Source organism: Argiope bruennichi, chromosome 9 (genome assembly GCF_947563725.1).
Source record: "Argiope bruennichi chromosome 9, qqArgBrue1.1, whole genome shotgun sequence".
NCBI lineage: Eukaryota > Metazoa > Arthropoda > Arachnida > Araneae > Araneidae > Argiope > Argiope bruennichi.
This window is the reverse complement of record NC_079159.1, coordinates 15,541,285-15,563,202: the sequence shown is the minus strand read 5'-3', so window position 1 is coordinate 15,563,202 and position 21,918 is coordinate 15,541,285. Positions and strand designations below refer to the sequence as shown.

General features: G+C 27.6%; 1 protein-coding gene across 1 annotated transcript in view; it reads left to right on the top strand.

Annotated features, from left to right (window-relative positions):
• The window catches only part of LOC129984733 (diacylglycerol kinase 1-like), a 618,611-nt gene that overhangs the window by 80,477 nt on the left and 516,216 nt on the right, over positions 1-21,918 (top strand). Inside the window, exon 2 of the mRNA XM_056094680.1 lies at positions 18,771-18,841. The gene's annotated coding sequence lies outside the window, so the exon portion shown is untranslated. The remainder of the gene's footprint in view (positions 1-18,770; positions 18,842-21,918) is intronic.

Below are 21,918 nucleotides of genomic sequence, written 5' to 3'. Positions count from 1 at the left end.
AAGTCTCCTTTTATATGAAAGGTATAAAGGGATGCTTTGGCAACAACATCTTGACATTTTGATTCCTTCCATTTACTTCCGCCTTATAAGAAACTGCGTTTATTAAACTTATGAGCTGAAAATTTAAAGACTAAAATGAAAAACTTAAAGAACAAGCATATTTTCACATCATACCAACTATTTCTAATTATCTTCGAAGTTTTTATCTGAATTACATAGCTCACGAAAACTAATAAATTCTAATGAACAAACATCAAAAAACATTTCTCATAAAATGACTTGAGTGATTCCAGTGATGAAATGGAAAATAATATTGATATTTTATGATATATTCATTTAATATTTGAATGTGAAAATATCTTTGTGAGATATGTTTATATTATTGAAATAGAACTGTACTGTTAATAAAATTTAAACGTGAATAGACAAAGCGTGATTAAAATACACAGATGCTAAAGGATTTTATTTTACAAAATTAAAAGTGATTAATGTAATCAAAATGCTCTAAAGACTTTTTCTTTGAGAAAGGTTAAAAGTTTTACAATTATTAGAGTACATATATGTAAACATATTTTAGCAGTTGCAGAAGAAACTTTTGAAATTTTAACTTCGATTTATTTCAATACGGGAGGTCTATTATGTATAAAGAAGAAGCGACGAGATATGTCAGTCTACATAACGACACAAGAGCAAAAGAGACCGAAATTTTCCCCTTCAGTGGTTTTTACAATGAGATTTTGATAGCTATTCCTTTGACACGTAGCAATTTAGGAAAGGGTAGTTTAGATATCTTAAAAAAATGCGGTAAGCATTAGGAATTATCTTCCCTCTGAGCTTGAGAACCTGTTGAATTTAAAGTTTTCGTTAAAAGTAATTAAATAAAAAGTCGAATGGGATCAGGAAATAAGAATATATATTCTTGTTATTAGACAGAAAATGTAACATTTAAATTCTTATAAAAAAACTATGCTACACTAACTAGAATAAATATTAAAAAAAATTGTTATATAAAGATGAATTATAAAAATAGCTACATTCTGGTAACTCAAACTTTAATTTAATATGATAATTAACCTTAGTTGTGTTAAAGAAATTTTTCATTCTTTCTAGATCATAAAATATAACAAATAACCTAGTAATAATATAACAATATCTGATAATATCAAGCATTTCGTGAATTATAAGACTGAATTTGATTTCTCCATGTAAAACTGTTCTGTGTTTAATTAAAATTTACAAACGGAATTATAAAAACCTGTTAGAAATCTTCGGATTTCTCCTAATAGGCAAAACTTTACTTTCTATTACATTGGAGTGTCGTATTTGTTTTCCAAATGCCCTCTCGATAATAATTTCTCTAAGACTTTATTATTATTATTAATAATAAAACATATTTTTCATTTTTTTTTACATGCTGCAAAATTAACGGTGATCTTTATTCATAATTTTAAAATATCCGTAACATTTAAAAAAAAATACCAAGAGCATAAGGAGCTATCATTATTCTTAAACGCTTTTGTGCTGTCAGATTGTTGTTCGAGGTCCCCGAGAGCAAAAATTTATTGCGAACGTTGACATTCTGCGTGCTTTATCAAATTTTTTGCTGCTGCTTCAGAGCAGACGCTCGCCGAGCAAACCTATATTTATGAGCAGCTTGTTCTAACAAGCGCCGAATAAATAGAACTTCTCTTGTTGATACAGAATAAGGGGAAAGTTTGTGCTTCAGTTCATACTCTCACACCAGAACAACTGCAACTAATAGCCAGAATGTCGCCTGCTACTGTGATTTACCGATTCCGTGGCAGGTGTTTCGAGGAAATGTTGCTTTTGGGAATTAAATTCCCAAAGTTCCGAGATCAGAACATCTATGTGTTCGATAAATGTTTAAAAGTTTTCAAGAAGCGAAGAATGTCACAAAAATGTGACGCTTTATTTTATTTGTTTTCTATTAGTATACTTTTAATAAGTAAATTTCTTAAGGAATGAATCTAAATAATTAAGTTCAAAGGAAATAATAACTATAAATTATTACAAGTTTCATACTTTAAATTTTAAAAAAAATTTTATTTCCTGGGTCAATAACATTGTTTATTAAATTGCTAAAAGTACTTTAGACTAGAAAATAAAATTTGAAATAAAAAGTCATATCAGCGTTCATTTTATTCAATGATGCATTATCAAACACAATCTTTTGTAAGTCAAAGACTTTTCCTCTTTAAATTCGTAAAATGATATTAAAATAAATATTATTTTAAATAAATAAAAAGTGTATTGATTTGATAATGTCATTTTAATAGTCAGTCTACGATTTTAATAAGTTTTTAATGTCCATTTATGGGTAAAATAATTTGAAAGCAAACAAATGTTTTTAAAAAGTTTAACTAGATTGGTTGGCAGCACGTATATGAATAAATTCAATAACAAACGAGCTCACTTTATGCATAGCTATGAACTGCAACACATGAACAAAAAAATTATATTCGTGAAAATGCATATATTTTCATTCAGCGAAATCTCAGCATGCAAAAGAAATAGGTTTTGAATTTTAAAATACTTCTTTCTCTTGATGGATTTAGACTAGAATTTTATATCAAGGGACAATTTTAATAGAAAAATTAGATTCCAAGTTACATTACATTGATGCGTTTTTGAAACCGCATCGTTTCTTAATTTAAAAGACAGAAAAATTCCCATATTGCATCCTTTCAGTATAGAGAGATATGAAAGGTTGAAAAAATATCAAATTTTGGAACACACATTTTCTGCGGAAAACAGTACTTTTAATACATATTGTTCGAGATTGTGTAAAAAAGAGTATTAGAGGTTTTATTTCAATTAGACATCAAGTAAAAACTCAATTAATAATTTCTCATTTTTTCTAAAAAGAACTTTTTTATAAGTTTTTTAAGAAGTAATTCGTATATTATAAATATTGATAAGAAATCCTCTAGAAAATATAAAGTTCAATGTTAAAAATAAGTAAATAAAAAATTGGTGATTAAATTTCTGTATTTCAAAAATATTTTTAGCTAAAATTAATGCAAAATTTCTTTTATCTCTATTGAAAACCCTCTATTACTCCTTTCCTTAAAGTATATGCATTTAAATTTGCATGATCTTGTTTCTACTTTACACTCTAAAATTCTGTTTTATGATAATGCATTCTTTTCTATTTCATAGAATAAATGCAAAATTTGCATTTGCAGACTCTCTGATAAAATTCAAATCATGGAATTTTTGAGTAAGACATTTACTAAAACTACTTTTAAAATCTAATAAGCCTTTTAGGAGAATAAAAAGAGCTTTAAAAGAATATAAAATTCTTCAAATATTTTTTTCTCTTTATACTTTACAGCTTAGTAAACACGTTTAAGTATTCTAAAATGCATGATTTCCATCTTTTCACTGCAACTAAAAGCTGAAAATTCCCTTATACCACCAGCTGTTACGAATGCCTATCTTGAAATCAAGAATTCAACCATTTCCTCCTAAGATATTCGCTCGCTAAGTAGTACGACTCACCCATTTGTATTTATTACATGTTACATAATCCTTTCTTTTTTTCAAACAAAACTAAAAAAAAAAAAAAATAATAATAATAATAAAATAAGTAGCAGATGTTCTAAAAGTACTCTCGAACACCAACCACTCTGAAGGAACTGCACTATCACTTCTAAACTAACGAGCTCAACAAAGAAAGGCAGAATGAAACTATGATGAGTTGAAAACTTTTTCGGAACGTAATCTTTAATGTATGACGAATAATTTATTCCGAGTTCCAACCTTTTACCCGTAAGGCTTTCCTTCCGGCTATTAAGAATTCTTCTAATAGAACTTGAAATCATTCTGGCTTTTTTTCCTAAGAACAACTCACTGGTTCGAGAGTATAGGTTCTTGTAAGAATTATTGATGGAGTGGAAATGGAATTCTGTTTGAAAGATCTTGGAACTTTGGTGTTATAAGTTTCTCGTCTTGTGTTTGAGTTCGAGCAACAAGTACGAAGAATGATGTTTGCCTGCGGAGAATGTTAGATTTCAATAAGTGGTAGTTTGGAATAGAAGTTAAAAGTAAATATTAGTTGTTGCAAAAATTGAAATCGTAGAATATTTGAATGCTTTGCCATACATCGTTTTGAATATCTCTATTCAATTCCTTTGAAATACATTTTCAATTTACTAAAGGTTATTATCTGTAATATTAACATTTGTTTGCCCTGTATTTCAATTTTCGTATGTCTTGTGAAACAAGTTAAAGAGTCTTTTCAAAATGTTTATAAGCGAATATGGAAGTCATGGAAATGAATAGAATTGATTTTTATGGAAGAATGAATACGTTTTCAATTTGTAACCTCTTTACAATTAGTATTTTTATCATGTGTGATTGATTTTTATTTGAAAAACAAGCCAGTTAAAAATAAATTATTCAAAGTAAAGCATTATTTAAATTGTTCGAATAGGAATACATATTTAAACAAAACAAAGGTAAAAAATAGATTCTATATAATTTTAACACTTTTTTTTTCTTTATAGAACTTATGAAATATTAGGAACTATTTGAATTAGATTTTAAATACAGCAATGTTTCTATGATAATATGGCAATTTCATTCTAAAATAGTAATGGTAAAGTTAAAAAAATCTTTAACCTGTCTCATATTTTCATAATATTCAAAAATCTCTGTTATTCAAAAATATTATGTTTTATTGTTTAAAATAAATCTTGCATTAAATTACCCTCACTTATGTTTTAAAGGCACATTTATATAATTTTAAACTGAAAGTATGAAAAAAAAATTTAAAAAATTCTTTCACACTTATTTAAAGTTTTTTTTATATTAAATTATATCTTACAATTACATGTGTACATGATTATTATGCATAAAATTTCCGCAGATTTTGATCATATTGTAGACATTATTTATGAAATAAATAGCTATAAGCATTGTTATAGGGATGCAATAGAATATCCCATTTTAATGACATTTATTTACTTTTAAAAAATAAAATGGAATATTTTAAATAAAATAGTTGAGAAAAAGTGCTTTTTTAAAAAAATGAGCTTGATTTATGTAGTAATTTTATTTCTTTTAGGCACATATCGGTATCTACTATTTTTCACAGTTTTTATGGCCAAGATTCTACCAGTGTTTGTAAATTATTTTTCTTTCTTATCCAGCATTTTTTTTAACAGTTGTCATAGTTCTGAAGAGATAAATTTAAACTCGAATATAATTAGATACAAGGAAAATCCTTTCTGTGATACGAAAAAAAATGCCTAATCTTTATCACATTTTCCGATATAAAAGAAATTCTATCTTTTCCTTGGAAAACTCTAAAAATAATTGCGGTGAAACGAATGCGAGAAAGAAAAATCTCTTTTTGTTCCAAAGCATGTGTTGCTAATGACAAAAGAATCGAGTCGTTTTACGAAACTCTTCTTTTAAGCACAGATAAATGTGTTCCAGATATTTTTCAGCAAGCCTAAATGAAAAGTTAATGTCTTGGGACATACTTTGACATTTACAAATCCGTAAATCAATCCACAATCATAAAGCCTGTAAGAACATTCAAGACGCTAACAAAATATAAACAATTCCTTGTAGAATAGCATCTGTTTGTCTGTTGATTTCATAACACTATTTTAATGTTTTTTATTCCTTTGCGCCATTTTATTTCTTTTACGTTGTTTTCAGACTCAGCAAAATTTATTTTTATTAACGTTCAAGCATATTTAAAAAATAAACAACGTAGGATTTCTTTTTTTATGTTTATGATTATCGCACAAACTTGGGATTCATAAAAGCTTAGTTGAATTATATTCTAGTTTTGAAAAAGGCTATGATAAAAATATTTTTGCTAAGATTGCTAAAAATAATTTTAAAATTTTCTTTTTCTTTTTTTTTCATTCGATGAGGGTATGATTAGTAAAATATTTATACATGCGGTTTAAAAAAATTATGAAAAAAACCATAGTAAATACCTGCCTGTGTTCTATAGTCCAAAACTGATAGCATGACCTGGAATGTCAACTACGGAGTATACTTTTCCTTTTATTTTATTTCTTAATTCAATAATTTCTGACGTGAGGTTTTCAGAATTTTACTATAACCAATTTTAAATTCATTTTCTATATTTCGGACGTTAACAATTTCAGATTTATAAAAGGTGTCTCAAATTTAACGCAGGATTTGCATTTGCCACCATTCGTGCAATAAAGTACTGACAACCCTATTTAAAAATCATTTGACAGCTGATAGTTTAGGTGTTAGAAAACGTCATATAGATGACGTGTTTTCATTGATGATCAACATTTCAAAATTAATGAAGATCTGGCGGCCATAGTTGACCCTAAGATTTGAAAATTGTCCCCCTAAATCGTATGATTTAGCATCAATGGATTTCTTTTTATGGGGTTATTCAAAGGTCTATGCCAACAAGCCCAAATGTATGCGTGCATTGAAGGAGGCTGAGTCAACGAAATTCAGCCACGTTTATGCAAAAGGGTTATAGAAAAATTTCGATAAAATTGTGCGTATGTGCCAGCAAAGCCGTGGAGTGCCTTACGTGTCATTCCATACATAACCTTATCCTGTGTACTTTACGATTCAATAAAAATAGAATAGTTTAAAAAATACTGTATATTTTTATTTAATTCAAATTTTGATTTAACACTATAGTGCAACGCTCCGTTTTTACTAACCCTAAACTATCAGCTGTCAAATGCTTTTTTAATAGGGTTGCCAACACTTTACTTCACAAATGGTGGTTAATTCAAACCTTGCTTTAATTTTGGGACACTCTTTAATAGGGTATAATTGTATTCTTTACGAACACCCGAACCTTTCTCACATATTACTTCATAAAGGTGTTATTCCTCCATCTCCCACATGAAATTAGAGACCTTAGGTAAGGCCATGAACGCCACGAGTACTCAGATTTTTATGTTCAGAGTCATGCTTATGAGAAATTTATGCTCAGTATTCCAATAAAGGAAATTGAATATGAAGTTTGGATGTATTTTCCCGAATTATTGAAAGGAAAATTTGATAATGAACAAGTTTTAATTACATGATCTAATTTCATTTGCTGTAGTCGTTGCGATTCGGAATATATCAGTTTTCACTCATGCGAAAGAACAAATAGACCGGCGGCGAATACCTTGGAAGGTTTTCTGCAAAATTTGAATCGAAGATTTAGATTCTGAATATGTTTATCAAATTTTATCAATCCAACTCTTTACTTTTTATAGTTATCATTTCACTTGTACTCAGGCTGACAGACTTCCAGGGAATGAATTTCTTTCGAAGTTTTGGAAAAAAATTAAGAAACGTGAAAAAAAAAGTGAGCCAAATTTTATATATCTAGTTCAAATCGTTTCTTGAATTATTGTGTTCCTACATAAAAGAGAAGCATAATTCCAAAAATAAGTTTTTCAAAATCAGGGATGTCTAAAAAGGGAAAATTTCGTCAAAATCTCGAATTCGACTTTTTGTTCCCTTCTTGCATTCTACGACAAATATGAAAAAGCATATGTAAGAAAAAATCATAAACTATCGAGTGTTCATCCATTTTAAATGAATTTGAAAGCATTTTAAATTATTGCTTACATATAATGCCTTTTATTACTTCCAGAAATAAAAGTACATGCTTTATCAAAACGCGTGCATTTCAGTTCCACACTTGGTAGGAAGAAAATTGTTGGAGGCTTTAAGCTGATTTTCATAGATAATGGTTGAGAAAATTTAACTATATACTACAAAGTTAAAGTTACAATTACTTTTTCACAAGTTATCAAATGAATTTTCTTATATTTCTTGTGATGGAGAGAAATTACAAGATTTTTGGATTTTGGACATTTTGGGGAGATAAATTCTAAAGAATATCTCTTAAAATTTCATTTACGAGGAATTCTACATTGAAATATTTAATTTTAAAATGTTTTTTTTTCAGTTATTTTCTTGTAAATAATGGATTATTTGACCTAACATTACGGACATAATTTAGTCCACCATTAGTTTCAAAGTATATCATCATAGTTCAATAATTGACATATAATAATTCTATACAAGCTACATTATTTAAACAAATGCTAAAATTAAATATTTATAGATATGAATGTTCTAAATTTAGCAATCAATATTCACTATTTTAAGCAGAATTGTTGTATAATAGTTAATTAGCGTTAAAAAAATGATAATAATACTTTTAAAAAAGAAAAGAGAGAAAAAGTAAATAAAAAAAGAATGCAGTAGAAAAAAAAAAGTCACATATAGAAACAATGGCAGTTAGTATACAAAAAGATTGGCAGGATTAAAATAGCTATAATGAAAACGATTTGATCTTAGCTTCAACAATGCACTTTGCCTTAAAATAAGCTTAAAATTTTTTTTTTTTTTAAATCAGTTAGAAATAAAAAAAAAAACGATACTCCAAAAAATGTAATCATTGAAAAGATACATCTTTAATTTTTAAAAAGATGTAAAAGTCATATCTGTGCTTTATTATTTTAGAAAGTTAACAGGAAAAAAGACCTAAATTGATTATATTTTAAGTGATTAAAATTTCAAAAAAATTATTTTGGAATGTGCATTCGATTTTTCTAAAATAAATATGTGCCAAGTTTGATAGCTCTAAATCAAAAAGGTCTGATCTATCAATATAAAAAAAGACATAGAAACACATACACTCATATTTACTTTAATTTATATGATGTTGTGAATTTATCATTTAACATCAGAAGACCCGAACAAAATTATACCGTTGAAATAACAACGCGATTAAAAGTAAAGTATTCCCATAGAACAGTTTCAAATTGAATGCAATTAAGTACTTCTTTTTAGAGAAAATTCGAAACATTTTCAAACGACTTTGTATTCAGGATTAGTCATCCAACAATTCAGTACCCTTTGTTTAACCTGATACGATAGATAACTCAAACGATTCCTTTTGTTTATTGAACCATTTGATTCGTTAAAGAATGCAGAAGCTTGCTTTTATTTGTTGAAACCATAAAATATTCTGTTCTTCAATCGGAACTTTGAATTCAAACGTTTTATTCCGTTTTAGCTTGAGTCGTTTGTCGATTTAATCTGACTGATCCAGGAAAGATTTCGGTACCTATCGATGTAATCTATCGATTAGGAAAATCGATTCTGACTCTCGGGCGATTTGATGTGGTGGAACTTTTCATTCCCCAGTCAGAATTCTTCTAGTATATTGAGGATCTTCGAAAAAAAAAATAAAGAACATTCAGAAAAACTTCCGAAATTAAAAAGTTCTTCTTTGGTTCTTTTTTTTTTTATTTGCTTTGTTTTAGTTTTGTTTTTTCTTAATAGCTTCATCTTTCTTCATTTGGGGAATAAGATGTCTTTTTTATATCAAATAGTTTTCATCGTTTACTTTCATGGCGATGTTTGGAAAAAAAAATACGAGATACTGGAGCAAAAAAAAAAAAAGAGAAAATTACAAACTTTTTACAATTTTTTATTTGCATAGTCTGGCGCATTTACCAATAACATTTTTCAAAGAGTAAAAAAAAAAACGAAATTTTTGGAATTTAATTCTATTTTTTCATGAACTTTGATGTAATTAAACTGTTAAGAAATCATCTTCAATATACACATTTTGGGATATTAGTGTTTCTTTAAACTCAAGAAAAGAAATTTCAGTTGTTTTTTTTTTTTTTTTTTTTCAAAAATTAACATTTGCATACAAAATAATCTATTCTATTTGAATACCAAACCTCTATTTTAGAAAAAAATTCATAAAAAAAAATACAAATTCTGTAAGACGATGTTTGTTACTTATAATAAAACTACATATAGTTTAAATACACATAATAAAGAAAAACTATATTAGTTCAAATAGAGTTCAAAATTTCTTTTCTTGAAAACTTGATTTACCATATCATTTCTATTTAAAAATATGTTCAGAGTTTCAGCTGTATACTTTACTGATTTCAAACGCAGTTTTGTTGATAAATAAAATTAGTTAATATTACTATGAAAAAATATAAAAAATTATATATTTTCTTAATAATTTGTAATTTATATAAATTCTTAAGTCTTCGACCTATTTGAAGTGTGAAAAACATTTTAATTATAATTGTTTTCTTCATATTTATTTAAATTATTTTCTTACGATTCAGACCTCTTTGAATCCTGAAAGTTTTTTTAAAGCTGTCTGTGAACACGATGTCTCAAATTTAAAATGTTAAATGTTGAAAAAATAAAATGCCTTTTGACTCAAAAATATGACAGGTCTAAAATTTTCTGTATGAACGAAAGTCTTTAGTATGTGGTTAAGACATAAAAAAAATATCACGTTTAACTGAAATTTTCAAAAAGAAAATTGCTGAACGAATGTATGCCTTTGATGTGTAGTTTTGACATCAAAATAATATATCTGTCTGAAATTTTCGAAAAGAAATTTGTTAAACGAATATATATATATATATACATATATTCGAAGACTTTTTCAAGGGTCACCCTCAGGCAGGGATTCAAAGAAAGGGATTTTTTTCTGTGAGGACATACAGACATTGTCTAATAATGATTCCTCGTGACCCGAAAATCCCCTGAAATTATGCTCAAGAGATATACCATTTTAACAGAAAGGAAATACAAAATAACAAATTAGAAAAAAAATAACCACAACAAAGTAAAAACTTGTTGCGGTTATTTTTTTTCTAATTTGTTATTTTGTATTTCCTTTCTGTTAAAATGGTATATCTCTTGAGCATAATTTCAGGGGATTTTCGGGTCACGAGGAATCATTATTAGACAATGTCTGTATGTCCTCACAGAAAAAATCCCTTTCTTTGAATCCCTGCCTGAGGGTGACCCTTGAAAAAGTCTTCAGGCCGGATTCCTTTTTTTTTTAAATATTTTTTTTAATAATTTTTTTGGTTTAATTTTTATTTGATTTTTGTTTTTCCTATTAACTTGATTCTAATACTTTTGTATCAGTTCATCTGTGTTTTAGAAGTAGCTGCAATTGCGCTCTCTAAATACTATGAAGTTCTTTTTTGGTTTTAGTTTAAATAGGTAATAAATTTTAGTTGCGATTTCGAAACTGTTTTGTTTCGTTTTCATTTTAGTTTCGTTTTCATTTTAGTTTCGTTTTCATTTTAGTTTCGTTTTCAAACTTTTTCTTACTTTAGATTGGTTATATATATATATATATATATATATATATATATTTGTTATAGTTCTTGATATAAAAATATCATACCTGTCCGAAATGTTGGATGAGTTACGCCAAAGGAATACATCCCTTTCTTTCCATCACTAAACTGCATGAAACTTAACAGCTTGACATTTGAGTCTCTCTAATGACCATAGATAATTATAAAATAGATTAATTAGATTGATGATTTTAGCATATTATTTTTGTACAAAACGTATTGGTGTGGGCAAAAATTTGAAATGTATTCAATAATCTCAATACAATAAATAGAAAGAGCAAACAACTGAATTGTATTGAAATTTCTGCAACCATTGAACACCCTTTAATCCAGCATTTTGCTGCAAACAGCAATCCTTCAAGTTTTTAAGGGTAGATTCAGGTCCTGACCATGTAATACTTATATGTATAAAACTATATATAGTTGGCGATGGATTGCTGCAAATGTTAGTATTGTTAATTGTAATTCATGATTCATTCTACAGAGAACTCTTAATCCTCAAATTGCAATAGAAAAAAACACACGTTATTTTAATAACCTGGTAAGTTCATTCTGCATTTTAATCCTCTATGTGGAGTAAAGTCCCACAAGAATTTAGAGCTATCAAAAAGCATAATTGGCCTGATAAATTATTTTCTAATATCTATTAAATCGAATGAAAGCTATTAAATCTAAATCCTCTGGTTTCATTTTAAATGGCATAACTCTTTCACTTCATTTCAGATTTAAATACAAAAAATTCAATAATTTTAAGTATGCATTAAACAAGCTATTATAGCGCAAGAGGCTAAAAATGTAACTCATGATAATCTGTCTTCTTACTTTCATGGCACTGTGGCTTCACTCTCTTATATCTCTTCACTCCCTTCATGCACAGATATTAATCAGATTCGTTCTTTCTTGGCTTCAAAAATGGAAGAAAAACCCTCGATATTGTATAGAACCAGGAAAGCAGTTTAAATTTTAGTGTATTAAAAAATTACAGAAGAAAATATTTAAAAAAAATGGCAAATTTGAGAAAAATTCTGCTACGCAGTTGAATCGATATCATTAAAAACACAATTTTCGAGTTTTAAAACTATATTTACTGGATATAATGAATCCAGAAAAACAATTAAGAAATACCAATCGTGCAAACATTTACCAAATCTCTTTTACCAAAAGCATCAATTACTCTCATTTTTTTCTTCGTCCTTCATTTTCCCAATCAACAAACCCTGTCCCTAATTGAAACAAATAACGTTTTCTCGAAGGGGCAACAAACCATAAGGTTTGCAAACAAACAAACAACCATCCCCGGAACAGGCACGTGGGAGCTAAGACAAATATCGGCCGGATCAGGAGGCAACTGAGAGGTAATGAAAGCGCAAAGAATAATGGGAGGCTAAATGGAAATAGAAATGCCCGGGACGTTTATGTGAAAAAACGACTGGAGGATTGCAGTAAATATCCACTGTTTGGGGATACTGAGACCGTAAACGCGAACAGTTCTGCGGGTGCCCAGAGGAAGGTGGTCGCATTTTTATCTCTGGGAGATGCTTCATTTTTCTTCGAGAACTACGAGAGTAAGTACATTTTTTTGAAACGGGGATGCTAACGATGCATGGAATAAATACTTAGAGTAGTTTTGGATGAAAAATTCAACTTATTATGGTACTCAATATACCTAACATGCTTTTTTTAGTTTATGGATATTATTATTATTATTTTGAAACCTTAGATTGTCTTGTAACTAAGTCCGTGACAGAAGTGTGATCTAAACATTTAACGGAGCAAGTTGCTATGAGTTATTTAAATATCTTTTAATAAATATTCATTTTAAATATCATTTCAATCAACTCTTCGAGGCATATGATTTTGAAAAAAATAAAAACGCTGTTAGTAAAGAATTTTTTTGTTATAAAAAATGATCAAAATCATTCACTTCTATTATTTAACATAAAACATTTTTCAAAATAAGAAAAAAAAAATAACATTTCAATAAGTTCCTTTTTTTTTGCAGGATGGATGATATATAATCCTTTTAAAATTAGCATAAAATATCAAATACCATGTTTTATTTATTATAAAACAATTTATTCATTCAGAATAAAACAACATTAACCGTTATAAAAGACAAAAATTGACTACATTTCACAGTGAGCCAAACAATGCACACAACTTATTCATGTGTTTTGATTCATGTAATTTTTTCTTTATTTAGGCATATGATTTTAAAGAAAATAAAAATCTTAACTGTAAAGAATTATTTTATTATAAAAAATAAAAAGAAAAGCATTCATTTCGATTATTTAACATAAGGCATTATTCAGAATAAGAAAATAAATAATGTCATTTCAATTTCAATATGTCCTTTTTTATAGTATGGGTCATATATAATCCCACCAGCTTCAAAATGAACTATCAAATACCATATTTTTTTATTATAAAACAATTTATTCATTCATAATAAAACAACACACACCGTTATAAAAGAGAAAAATTCACTGCATTACACAGTGAGCCAAACAATATACGCAACTTATTCAAGTGCTTTGATTTATGTACGTATTTTTCTCTTATTCATGCATTTATCATTGGTTGCATTTATTGCAAACTGAAAAATTAAATTAAATTTGATTCTAATCAATTTCCAAAGTTTTATCTTAATTGAGCTCATATTAACTTCATTCTAAATTTTTTTCTTATTTTCTGATCCAATTCCGGCTTTTTTTATTTAATCAATGCAACAGAAGCTCTGTAAAATTGTTGACATTGACACTCCAAGTGAAATATGTCGATCTAACACATTCTTTTAAAAGATCTCTATAATTCCCTTACCTAAATCGACATGTGTAAAGAAATCCCTATCAGAATCTCATGATATAAAATGGCCAGGGATAAATATTTCTACCCTTTTTTACGCTCTTTCGCCCTTGTGTCGCTCTGTGAACGAACGTGTTTTGTCCGCGCTTCTTTTGCATAAATTATGCCTTCCGGGATGGAATAAAAGCGAAGTTTAAAAATTCATAGTGTCTTCTCTCTATTCGGCATATAATTATATATATATATATATATATATATATATATATATATATATATATATATAACTACTGCCGATGACGATGACCATGATTTCTTGGTTAATGTTTCCTGATGATAATTAGTTGACTGATTGTCAATTTGTTAGTATCATTTTTTAATGATTAACAATGGAAATTACCAATGCATGATTATCTCCAATTCAATGATTATTAGTTCATGGTAGAGATCAAAGTTTACGAGAACGTTGGTTATATAAACAGTCACAAACACTTCGCTGTAACAATACTCTATGATGAAAATGACATGCTCATTTGCTGTATTAATTTATGATGGTTGCAGGTTACTAATATTGAAAATTAAACTTATGCAGTTATTTGGGGACAACTCATAAGGCCAATTTTCCAACTTTTAACTTTTCATGAATCTGTATATTTTACAGTTAAAATTCTACAACATAAAAATTACTGATAAGTTTCCAATTACTCAGTCTCTGAAACATGATTTCCAATATTACTCACAGATAGATTCCCCATATATTAATGTGCAAGAGAATAAATAAAAAAAAAATGCAGAAAACAAACTCAGTTAGGAAGAAAAATGAGGTTTACAATTGGCTTAACATTCTTTTCGAAATAAAGACATCTCCCGGTAAGCGATTGTAAACGCCGAAACATTTTTGGATCAATGCGCGCGAATTCCAGAGCACTCAATCATCTGTCCTATCATCACACTGATGCAGCAGTCCTAACTTTCCCTCTTTTTTTTCTTAAGCTGAAATCGATAATAAGTTCCCCTTTTTTATTTTATTTTTCTTCATCGCACTCGATTAATGACAAGAAGATGTTGGACGAAATTGAATGTTACATTTTCTCCAGCAAAAAGAGTATGAAAGTCTTTTAGAAGGAGAACTATTTTTTATCGCGTATGCTTTCCTTTCTCGGAGGAGCGATAAATCTGTCAGGGTCGCGCGATAATTATAGTGATTAAGTCTAAGTATACTTTTAGCAATCTATATCTAATAGATCCAATAAAGTACGTTCTTCAATTTCTCGTTAATTTTTTTGCGCCATATAGATATGAGGGGAAAGGTAATTTTATGGATTTTATTCCGAAAATTAATGATCAAATTATGAAGAAATGTGTATTAATGAGAATATATAAGACTTTAGCATGATGAAAAAAATTTAGCTTGTAATTCTAAATTCAAAGACTAATGAAAACTTAATAATTTTATATTTGGATAAAATATTAAGTAGAATGGCCATAGAGATAGAAAAAAAAAAAATTTCACCAGTGGCGATGGTCTCCCTAAAACGTACTCGCACACTCTCTAATATATGTGTTATACCAGAGAAAGCCCTGCCTGGCACTGGCGCACAATAGTTACGAAATATTAACCTTTGGCGTGAATTTAGAATTTTTTATTGAATCTATCGTACCAAATTTGGCTAGTTATTTGGCGATTAACCCTGGAATGAGGTTAATAAAGTCGGAAAAATCGAATTTGAAATTTAGACGCGTTTTTTGCAATCGATTGACACAAAAATCTAATACAAAACTGCGTTTGTAATCACAAAATACCAAATTTGATATATTTAATTCATTTCATTTTTTAATTATGGTGTTTACATGTTTCTAAAAGTTCAAACCGCGAGACAATCAACTCGTAGTTGGATTTTGAGTCAAAACTTTTCATAAGTTTCTTCTAAAATTCGGGTATGAATTTTGTTGGCGATATTTATGCTTTCTCTACTCTATGTATACGAGAAAGTAAAATTGTTGTATGTATTATTTTTTCAATTAATCAACCCCTAGTTTTGATTGAAACTAGCAATATAAAACATAAAAGATAAAGCAAAACATATTCCAAAAATTATCAAAAATAAATATGAGCATTCCAAGAACCGACACGAGATTGATATAATATATATTAACTACATAATTGCTATAGCCAACAAGAGACTAATTTTACGGATAATGATAAAATTGCTTGAAAACGTAACTCTCCCATTTTACTAAATTTATACATATATGCTTTCTGCAAATTGAACCTTTCTACAGAATTTAGAGCTGTAACTTATGTTACTGAGAAAAAATATGAAACGAATTAATCACTATTTATTAATTTTTAGTCTTAAATTTAAAGCTTGTATTCCGAAAGAATATGAAAATCTCGAAAAATAAACACAATTTTTGTCACATACGAAACAAAATTAGTGCAATATAATCTACCAATATAATTACCGGTGCCGAGAAAACATTGTTATTATATAAATGATACATATTTTACAGATAACGAAAAAAATCGCTTATAAAAGTAAATAGTTCTATTTTTATAATTTTTTTTGTTACTGGCTTTCTACATATTGAGTATTGCAACAGAATTTAGACTTTTAATTTCTGTAAGAAAGAAAAAAATAAATAAAACCAAATGATTTCAGAAAAAAATCAAGTGTATTTAGCTACATTCATTACCAAATATAGAACACAAAAAAATTGAAACCCAGATATATTATTGAAAAAAAAAAAGATCGTTAGGAAAAAAAAATTTGGGCCTTTTTATTTATTTGTTTGTTCAATTTATAAATATTTCCTTTATACGAATTGTGTTTAGTCAGATCTTCATTTAAATATTGAAATAATACAAAAATGGTTTCTGTGCAATAATTTGATTCGAATTGATTGAATTTTGATTTAAAAATAAAATTTTTATCAAAAAATTTGATAAAAATTTTGAAATATCCTTTCTTAGGGAACATATCTTATCTTTGATGTGATGAATGTGGAAGATATAGGTTCAATATTCTGTTTTGTAGAAAATTTTGAAGGCGCAAATTGCAAATGTAATCTGTAAATATTTTCATGTTTTTAATAGAAACACTCGTTTTATATTTCTTGAATAAGAGAATCAAAACGCAGATAAAAAATTAGTTATAAAAAATGATTTAAATAAAACAATTTTTTTCTCTTTGATTTATTTTTTTATTTTTATTTATTTATTTTTTAAGATAAGGAACAAAAAATAATGCTTTTGAAATCATTAACATGCGTGTAAGTTCTTTGAGTTTGTTCTTAAAATGAAGCTATCTTTTGAAATAAGTGATCAAACTGGCAATGTCTTCTTCTTAAAAATCATAACCTACTTGAATTTCCAATATCTAATTGCAGAAATGCTTTTTATTGCTAAGTTATGAGTTCAAAACATCGTTGTGATGTTTTACTTAACATGTTGATAATCCTACATTTTTAAAAAGAAAATAAATTTAATTCCAAGAATACAATTGCAACCAACTGTTCAGTCTTCTGCAAGTCATATTGTATCCGTTTATTACTGGATTACTAATGTGTTTGTGACAGCCCAGATGCTGGCAACTTCCCATTTGGCAGAATTTGGAGCATATGTTTTATGTCTTAACGGCGACAAGAGATATCCAATTTTCATAGTTTCTAGGAATTGTAATAGTCTAAAAGCATGCAGTAATGAAAAGAATATATTTAACATTAAAATATTATATTAACATTATATTATTATATTAACGTATTTAACATTATATATTAACATTTAATTTTAACATTAAAACCAGTGGGAGTGACATCCCCAAATCTTTTTCGCATAAACACATACACTTATACATTTGTGATGCCAGAGAAAGCCTTGTATGGCATTGGCGTACAATAGTTACGAAATATTAACGTTTGGAGTAAAATTAGCATTATTCTGAATCTTTCTTGTTCTGCTTGGTGAATTATTTGGAGATTAATCCCTGGTATGAGTTAAGAATATCGGAAAATCGAATTTATATTTTAGGCATGTTTTTCTCAATCGATTGAAACAAAAATCTGACACAAAACTGCACTTGTAGTTACAAAATCTCATACCAATTTTGATATATTTAAATTATTGCATTTTTAAATTATCACGTTTAGATGTTTTTGAAAGTACAGTCCGACAGACAGTCAACCCGTAGTTGGATTGGCTCAAAGTTTCAAAGGTGTCTATTCTATAGGTGTTAAATCTATGTACGTACAGAATTTTATCTACTTGACTCTCTTTATTTTGTAATCACCGCGTTAATTTATATACGAACTGAAGGACAGACGAATTTCCTTTGCACAGATTTTATTCAAAATTTGATAGAAATTTGCAAATTTGCTTTGAAGAGAGTATACCAAATGTCAACCGTCTAGATCAAAGGGTTTTTGAGTTATTTTTGTCACAGACAGAAGGATGGACATTTTGCAAAAAATGTGTTTTCCGAACTCAGGTAGGTCTAAAACGAGGAGATTCGTCAAAATCTGGAATTCAAACTTTATTAACGATTATTATACTTTCTCTATACTACGTATGAAAGAAGGTAAAAACTGTGAAATTTTTATATCTCGTCGCAATCCATTGTGGACCCTAATATTCTTGAAAGTATAAGCATATGAAATTCTAAAGCTACCGTGAAACTTACAATGAATTTTCACTTTTTTTTAACTTCTGTAGATATTTATTTATTTTTAATAAAATCTTGTAAGTATGGCGCAAGTATAATAATAAAATGAATGTTTTCTTTACAGATTTTGCATGCTGTCGTCTTTTCTGTGTGGGAAGACTTGCTCCTGGCAATTATTTTGAAAACTGACATAAGGTAAATATCAATATTTATAAATCTAAAAATAGTTTATTTTAGAAATACAAATAAATGCCCACGCCCATCTAAATCAATATCAATAATTTTAGGTCTTAATGTATCCGACTAGGTTACAAAGATGATTTTTTCAGAAACTTTTGAAATTATTTTATGATCTGAAAATAAAGTCCAACCTTCGTACATTCTAAAAGAGGCTTTGTCCTTAATATACATGAGATAGAACTATAGATACAGTAGTTTGAATAACACGCAACAAATAAAAATTAAATCGGAAACAATGGCATTTTAGACCGAAAATAAGAGATTTATTTTATTTTGATGGTGAATATTTGATATGTTTATATAAACTTTCTACCTACTCAGCCGTTGTTTGTTTATTTTTGACATTTTTGTTAAGAAAAAGCGTGAAATTAGATTTATTTCCAGCGCATTTAGATGAACTAATTAACAAGTACAATATATGAGCGCATTTTCTAAAGAATGAATATTTTACTGTGATTGATTCCCGGAAAACATATCACAAAATCAGAAATAAAATAATAAATAATAGTATTTCCTGTAATTTGGCATTCATGTATCCAAAACCTTTGAGGGTGTGAAAGATCTCGGATTTTATGGTAGCTTCATTTAGACATGTTTTACAGACACTTTAAGTTCAAAACACAGATACATTTTGACAAAAATAATCCTTAATGGCAACTTCAAATGGTCATAAAATGTTTATTTATCAAAATAATTTTTTCTTGTGGTTTGTTATATTTTATGTAGTTTGCGCTGTATGTAGGTGAACTAAAAATTAAATATTTCCATTAATTTTTAATTTACTATGTTTTTTCCAGCATTGAAACTTTTGCTAACTTTTCATAAGCAGTTTATTTTTTCAAAAACTAAAGGCAACGAATGAATTTTTTTTTCTTCTAATAGTGACCTTTAAAGTCTGTTTCAACTATTTGGTACAATAAAAATATTTATGTATCATTTTTTTAAAAAAAATACGTCTCTGAACCTAGTCGGATACCTTAATGACTTCTCGGGTTAGTGATTAGATCTTACTTATGATTCTTTTCTTACATACACTTGGAAGAAGTGCCAGAACTATCCATTAGTTAAGTATTATCTAATAATAACATTAATTAATATTTTTTACGTAATATGTAAATAACATCTAAAAATATAATAATAATATGTTCACTTACAATTACATAATGAATGGATATAATACCAGCAGTTACATGTACGTTTCGAACAACATAAATGTTATTATATCTTATAGCTTCATGATCAAAAATTTTGAAAATATTATTTGCCCATTCCATTTTAAGAATCTATAGTACGGCGATTTTAAGTGAAAGCTACATCATAGTCCAATATTTCTACATTTTGTTTTCGGGTAGGGGGGTCTGTAATCCTGAATTCCGTGTACCAGAATGTACAAATCTTGAAACTTTAAATCCCTTAGAATCTAAAAAACCCCATAAAATATGAAAGCAGCATTCCGTATACGTCTTAGAACATTTGTTTGACAAATTCCTGGAACTAAAAGGAATATATATATATATATATATTTAATAAAATAACCAATAAAATTTCGTTTTTTCATATTATTCATAAACAAACATTGCATTTATAGGGAAAGAGCAGAGACAGATTTTTTTTATAAGACCTATGCCCCTGGGTTTGAAAACGGACAAAATCTTTTTTTTATTTTCTTTTTTAGAGCAAATTTTCTGTAAACCTATTTATCACCATACATTTTAGCTTAAAATATTTCACTTTAACTTATTTCTTCTGCCCGTAGAATAAAATTTTACCCGGAATAAAAAGTATATATTTTCCTTTTCCTTGCTTCAGTTTTTTTCGACGAAAATGTAAAAGCAGATATGAATTATATATATTTGTTTAAATGATCATTCACATTTCAAATACAGATGTTTTCAGTTGCAAATATGTTGAGCACATAAAAATTTTAATGGAATAAGATAGATAAAGGAATTGAAAAGTGGTTTCAGACTTGCTTTTATTCCTTTCTGTTTAATTGAAGGAATTGCTGAAACAATATATTATATTTTGCTATTTAAATTTAAGCTGCAGGATTTCAAAACATTTATCTGAACGAATTTAAAATTAAACATGATTGTTGTAGTGGGAATGTGTTATAGGAAAAAAAGGTATTCAAACATTTAGGCCTTACTATTGTATCATAGCAATTGAGCTTCTATTCTATTTTTTATTTTTTTAATTTTTATTTTTACTATTAACAATAAAAAAGAGGGTATTCACACAAACATATATTTATGTTGCATACAACATTTTTATTAAAGTAATGAAAAGTATTGGTTTGTATTATACTTTAAAATATTTTGAAAATTTATTAAAACTAGCTGCAAGAAAATAAAGTTGATTTGACTGAAAAGCTGATATTTTCCCCAAAATTTTAGCATAGTGTTATAAGAATAGATTTTGTGTAATGATATAGAAAGAAGTTATAGATGAAAAGTTTCAAAACATTATTTTTTATTTAAAAATGAAACTAAAATCTTGAAACATACTTTTAAAGTGAGCGCTTACTACCATAAAGTAATTCTGCAGCTAATTTATTTGCTCTAGTTTAACGATCTAGCTTGTAAAGTGTCTTGAACGAATATTGCATCAGGTATGTTGCACTACAAAATTACATATATTACAACGCTATAAACATCAATATATTAAAATAACACATTAAAGCCTTATATCGATTATTCTAAGTGCCGTTCTTTTAGTGAAATAAATTATTACACAATTAAAACACCCTTATCGAAATTAAATGCAATTGTTTAAAAAAATTATATAAAAACGAAAAAAGAATATTACTTTCTAGACAATTATAATAATCGTAATTACACATTAATATATTATATAGTTCCGTGAGATTAATAAAAATGCATTTATTCCTATGAAAATTTCATCAAATTTGCAAGATTAAAGTTTCGCAATTAAAATTTAGAAAAATCGTTTTAATCCCTAGAAGTAAATATGCAAACGCAATTACAATGTCAGATTAAAGTCAATATTTAAAACATGGCATATTTAAATTC